We start from the raw sequence: 7,301 nt of genomic DNA, 5'->3' as shown, positions 1-7,301 counted from the left end.
TCACATGAGACCAATACCTTTGTTTCTTGATCCGAATACTTAAGAACCTCACATTCTCCAAGAGATTGTTATACAATCAAAATAGATCAAAACCTCTTGTCTCTTGATCTCCAATTATGTCAGGGTCACTACTCCTTCTCACTATGATTACATGTGTGAACCTCTTTTCATTCTACTTTTAGAACTTGAAGCTTCTTACTATGCAAACTCAAACATATTTGAGTTATCTCTGAAATCCAATGAGGGCTATGATTCTCAATTGAATTATTTAATTGGAGTATACGCTTATACACATATGGACCACAGTCCTAAACTCGAAATTCGGCTATATTATTGATTCCAATTAAACTATATTGGATCTCTCAATATCTTGTCATACATATTTCAATAACAAATGAAGGCTTGAATTTTACCTATCGATATTCATGATCATAAATAATGGCAAAGATATTTATTTTTGCATATAATGCAACTATGGACATGATCCATTGCAATTGCCATTTTTCATGATTGATGTTTCTCAAAGCTAAGGTAACAATCATCTTAAAAGCTACAGATCTTGATGGATATCTCTAGCATAGCATGTAATTATATATCATGTTACCGATATGGCATTCTTTTGCATATGGTGTAGATAATTTTCACCATATTTTAGTTGTATTACACAACTATAACCACTATATTAATCATGAACCACAAATTTCATTTAGCCAAATCCACATTATTGTGGCATGACCGGTTGAGTTTTTTTTCCTTTTTTTATCTACCAAGTTGCGTATAATTATTTACAAAATTTGATGACATGCATAGTATTGCAACCTTGCTCATAATGAGACAATCTTTCCACTATTAAAGGGAGAAATATCGTTTATGAATAACGAGATGAAGTGCTATGAGATATTTATCCACCATGTCTCATTTCACTTTTGAGATCGAAATTCTCAAAAAAATTTGAGAAATTGAAAATGTGATCATTATGAATTATGTGTTTTTGACCTATTTGTTTGGACTCACCACCGATCAATAGATATTTTAAATCCAATTTATACGCATTTTGCGTACGGTCAAATAAGAGAAAAGACTAATATAACAGCGTAAATTTGTTTGGAATATACTCACAATGAGTTTTAAACTCTCTATAAAGGAAGATCATACAAGCCTTATAATGTTCTTCATGAGGTTATACAAATATCTGCATTCAATTTACCTTGGAGAGACAATACATGTCTTAAAAGAGGCAGGGGTACTCGATATCAATAAACCTTATTATAGCTAATGCATGCATATATGAATGTGTGGAATCAAAAATTGATGATCATTGATGATTTCTTATTTTGTCAACAAACTATAATATTCACCGCATTGGAAATTAAGAGGCAATTTCAATGAATTAATATTAGAAATGTGATGATATACTTGGACATATCTTACTAACATTCCACATCAAACTAGAAGCTTCAACCAAAAAGGGAACATGACAATGACCTAATAGAGGCAGCCTGGAAATCCCTGTGGCCGTGAGCAGCGGATCTAAAAAGTTCCACAGGCGCACGACGGCACGTGTAGTGAGGGTTTTGCTTCAGGGGGTTCTAGTCTTCTAGATTTTGAAGGTTGATGGATCGTGAGGCTTTAATTCTAAAATTAGAGATGGTCTCATGTGATTCAGGCAGCAGGTCGGAGGTTGGAGAAACTCAGAGCCATCAGCTCTGGCGATAGCGCGTACGGCCTTGTCTAGCATCAATGAGCGATGATTGCTAGATCATGCAATGGTGGTAGTGTGGTGAGGTGGAAACAGGAAATCATAAAGAACTAGTGAACAATGGCATCGTGAGCTTTGGGAGTCGCGTGCTGAAGGCAATGCATGCCAGTGTTAGGTTTGGGTTTGAGTCGTCATTATTCATATACGCTCTTTCTTTTGGTGGTGGCGGTGACACTGAACAGCCGCTGGACGCCATGTTTTCTATCGATGCATGGTAAGGATCACAAACTCTGTTTTGGATATGAATTTGGTTAAGAGTTGGATTATTAATTTTGTTGCGCATGTTAGGTGTTAAAATGAATGTTGGTGGAGCGATGAATTGACTCCTAGTCTGGAAAAGAAGAATGGTAAGGGTCTGGACATTTTGGGTATGTTTTTCCATGAACTGTTTATATTCATTGAAGTTGTGGTTTTATGGATTACATGAAGTGAAATTGGATTTATATTGCTTGAGTAGTCATTGGTTCCTTGAGTTATCGTTGAAAACTTGGTATGACAATGAGACAAGTATGGTTTAGTTGAATGTGTAGAGAGAAGTAGTTTTGTGAATTAAAATGATAAATTGGTTATCAATGTTTAAATGTAAAATAAGAATGGAATTGGTGGTTTGGTCATATGCTTAAGGAAATTGGGAAATAAGAATCGACCGATTTTGACTAGTGAATCAATATGTTGAATATTGTTAAGGAGATTGAGTAATTACAATTGTTGATAAGAATTTGATAATGAGAATGATAGAATTTTTATGATTAAGTTAAACTAGTAAGGTTGATGAATCAAATCAAATTACAACTAAAATACTCAAGTTTTATTGTATCCCGGAATAACCATAGAAAACAAAATCATTCGGGAATAGTAATTGTTATTCATTTGCTTAAGGTATAAATGCTAAGTAAAGGGGTCAAATAAGTTAACCTAAACTATACATAATGGGTAGATGATAAGTATGATCACCACATCCCGTATGAGCTTTCACTACATAAAACAAATTATTTGGAAATGGTTTTCCTTAATTGTCGACTAAATGTAAATTAGTGACTTTTTTAAAGTGAATTATTTATCAATTACTTATAGGATTTAGTTTTTGATAAAGGACTCGAGCGTGTGCATTCAGAATTGAATGAAGGATTGAAAATTGGGAATGAACCTAAGAGATGACGAGCATTCCATATCCAGACAGGGTCTGTCTTTATCTTGTTAGTGGTTTTATATGTGTGTGTGTGTGTGTGTGCTTATATATTATTGTGTTGCCTACAAATGTTTGTAGATGCCACGGTTAATGCCTCAATATTTGATATGCATAAATTGTTTTATTATCAAAATTGAATGAAAATTGAGATCAGACATTGTGTGTTATGATGAGATATGTATGTTTAGTGACCTGAGAGTGAAACTCCAGAATGACAATATGATCATATGTCATGTCGAGCTTGTGTCACATTAGTAGTGTATGTAAGGAATTGACAGTGAGTTCATATGACATTGGCCAGTAAATAGACACTCTTGCTGCCAATAGCCAGTAAGGAAAATAAATGAAAAATATTATTGAATATTGGCTATAATTGACAATCGGCCTAGTTGACTATAAAAAAAAAGGATTAAATTCAGTTTACCCCCCTAAGGTTTGGGGGTAATTTCAAGTTAGTCCATGTCCTTTCAATTTAATCAGTTTACCCCCCAAGCTTTCCAATTTCAACCAGCCGTGTCCAATTTCTACTATTCAGTCCAATTTGGACGTAAGTCTGACTTTTGAGGGCTAAAATGGTCATGTCAAGACAAAAAAAAAAACTAAAAAAAAAAGGAATTTTTTTTCTTTTTTTCGTTTTATATTTTTTTTTCTGTTTTTTTTTTTTTTAAATTCTGTTTTTTTTTTCATTTTAAATTTTTTTTTCCATCTTTTTTTTTTTAATATAAATTTTGTCTTCAACCTATACACCACAAGTTATAATAGGTTTATTAGTTTTTAAAAACAAAAATATACTCTAGGTGGTTGAAAATCTCTTGTTGATCTACGATATTTATGATATACCACCAATAAAGAAAAGAATTTTAGGATATATCCCCAATAAAGTGAAAAAATGTCTGTGTAAAATTATTTTTTACAGATATTTACAGATAAAGTGTAAAATAGTGAAGAAATATCTGTGTAAAATCATTTTTTACAGATATTTATAGATAAAGTGTAAAATCGTTTTTTACAGATATTTCTTCACTTTATTGGGGATATCTCCTAAAATTCTTCACTTTATCGGAGATATATCACAAATATCGTAGATCAGCGAGCGGCTTTCAACCACCTAGAGTATCTTTTTGTTCTTATAAACCTATTATAACTTGTGGAGTATAGGTTGAAGACAAAATAAAAAAAATAAAATAATAAAATAAAAAAAAACAGAAGAAAAAAATTAAAACACGAAAAAACAGAAAAAATAAAAAATATAAAAAAGAAAAAGCAGAAGAAAAAAATATTAAAAAAAATAAAAAATAAAAAAAATCTTTTTTTTTTTTATAGTTTTTTTTTTGTCTTGAAATGACCATTTTAGCCCTCAAAAGTCAAACTTAACGCCCACAGACGGCGCCAATGTTAATGCTCAAAGTTCGGCGGTAGCCAAACCTTCGTTTAACGCGGGTCCGATGGACGGACCGCTACTCTGTGGACTTGGTGATCTTCGCTAGCTGTCAAACGAAAGACAGGCCGTCAGAGGGAGACCGCGTTGGGCGGTGTTCACTTCTCCGATGCCTAAGTCAGTCAATGTATATAGACAGCATAACAATAAATAAGTAGTAAAATGCGTAATTAATGAGGAGAGAGGAGAGAACCTTTTATATCTAAGGAGGAGGCTGATCTTCTCCTTGTTTTCGATGTGGGACTGATGTGCTTCAGTCCCCAGCATCAGGAGCTTCTGATGCTATCTTGACACGGCGCGTGGCGGCGCGTCGGCGGTGATCTGGGGGTGATCCGAGGCTCAGGCTGTAGCTCGCCTGGCTGTGTGTCCGTAGGCTATTCCTTTAGCGGGAATCAGTACCTCTGGCGGTACCATGAGCGTAGCTCATTATAGCTAATTATGCTTGTAAATGTACACGTATGTACAAGGAGAATTGACAAGCTTGGGGGGTAAACTGATTAAATTGAAAGGACAGGGACTAACATGAAATTACCCCCAAACCTCAGGGGGGTAAACTGAATTTAATCCAAAAAAAAAAAAACATGGGAGCAACATAGTATATATAATTCTAAAAAAAAAAAAAAAAACTTAGAGACACCCTTTAGCATGAAATTGTGGTGCGAGATATCTCTAAGACCCTGTTTGGGATTGCTTTGTTTTAAAAAAAATCAATTTTTGTCTAAAATTTTAGATTTTATTATGTTTGGTAACTAAATAAAAAGAAGATTTAATGGAAAATTATAGGTCACTGGCAGCATATTTTAGAAGCAATCCAACAGTTATCTTTAGAAGATGTTTTCTATTAAATTAAACACGCTTTGAATTTGTTTTATATACTGATATCACTTTTAAAAGTATTGTTTTTTTTTAATCGAAGGAGGTCAGTTAAATTTATAATTCAGCAAGCAGAACCAGAAACGACACACCTCTGAGGGGCCGACAGAAAGAGCCGCCCTTTAGGACATACAGAGGACCTATTCTAGAAAAAAACAGAATCTCGCACTCGGGGGTACTCCTTTTAAGGAAGTTCACGCATCTTTAGTCTAACAAAACCTAGAAAGCTCAGAAGCAGTTTAAGTAAAAATAACAACCGAGCAACTAGGTTTTGCGACCCAAATGAAAATTAAATATTGCTAGTAGATGAGGATGCAAACTCCTCATCCATCATAATAAAATAAAAAACAAATATGAAAAATGCAAGCCAAGCCCTAGCAAAGATTGAAACCCAAGCCCATGAAAGGACCCAGACCCAACCAGATCTGCTAAGGACACCCAAAGCAGCAGCTTTTCCCATCACCATGCCGCCGCCGCTGCCATCTTCAGCGCCACCGTCCTCGGTGAAGCCTCCAACAGAATCCCCGGATCCGTCCCAGACCAGAGTCAGCCCGCCACTAGACATGCCGCCATCACCAGCAACAGTCACTTGTAGCAACACTGCCCAGCCTGCCTCACGAATCGAGATCCCAAACCCGACCCCGATCCCTCTTGATTGGCTACACCGCCTGCTGTCGCCCGTACAGGGATCAGAAGACCCGCCACCAAGAACACCACCACATCGAGCCAAAACCTGGAAAATCACCAGCTCGGAACCGCCCCGCCTCCTTCTTGAAATGCCCAAAAGCAGAAGAAACCAGACACCTCTGGCCTAAGGAACCTCGATCAAATCCCAAGAATGGGAAGGCATCCATTGACATGGATGAAGTTCTAGATTGAAAAGCAAAAATCTTCAACCTCACTCTAGCAGAGCGGCTGCTAGGTCAGGAATTACTTAGACTGGAGCTCTAAACAAAAAACTTTTAAAAGTATTGTTTACCAAACACGAAACTTTTTTAATTTACAGCTGATTATTCTCACAACACAACAGCAACAGTTTTTTTTTTTTTTTTTTTTTTTAAATTTTTTTTTAAGTCACAAAAATACCTAACTAGCCTTAAAACTTTGAAAGAATCTGCCACTAATTGTTGCTACCCTACAACTAACTAGTTCCAATATTACCATTGCCCTTCTCTTGAGAGACTAGGAAAAATAGTAAAAAAAGAATTTGTCTTTAAATCCATCCAGCTTTAAAAGAGGGAACAATTGGACTTGGTACTAGCTCGAGTTATTAGAACAATTAATTAGAGCCATTGGATTTGATTAAATAAAAATCAACTTGACACTAGTGGTTGCCGATTATTTGATTAAATAAAAAATCAAACATTGACCATTACTAAAACTGTAGCATGATATCTAAATTATAAATTGGATTAAATACTGTTTAGTCCTTGAACTTTTGGCCAAAAAACACTTCAGTCTCTGGCCTTCTAATTTCACACGTTTAGTCACTGTACTTCAAAATTTCGGACCAATAGGTCCACTTCGTCCAATCTCTCGGTTAAGTGGTGACCTGGCACACATGTGGACGCCAACTACGCACTGAGTAAGCGATATGGATGGCAAATTCTCCATTATGCCCCTGGTGTCTTTACCCTCGATTAGGACTCAATCCCTAACCCATTTCCCCCAAAACAGCCCTAAATTTCAAATTCATCTATCGAGCTCTCCTAATCGTGCCTAACCCACAAAATTGAAAACCCTAGAACTAAAGAAGAGGGGAAAATCTTTTGAATTGGGGGACTGAACCTCAATCCCAGTTGTTTCGAAGCAATCTGAGAAGCTGGATATAGAGGTGGCGACATGGCTGGGAATGACGGCGATGTTTGGGTTCCGAGAGCTGAAGACGCTGAGAAAGTGGACATCCCTGAATATAGTGAGTTATATTTCTATTTTGAACCACATGATGATGAATTGAACATATTGACGGACTATTTTGGATGGTTTCGAGTTTTAGGGTTTTCAACAAAAATTGGGGGTTTCTTTATGGGTGGTTTGTAGGT

Source organism: Rosa rugosa, chromosome 3, assembly GCF_958449725.1.
Source record: "Rosa rugosa chromosome 3, drRosRugo1.1, whole genome shotgun sequence".
In the NCBI taxonomy this organism is placed as follows: Eukaryota; Viridiplantae; Streptophyta; class Magnoliopsida; order Rosales; family Rosaceae; genus Rosa; species Rosa rugosa.
Note: the sequence above shows the minus strand (reverse complement) of the source record.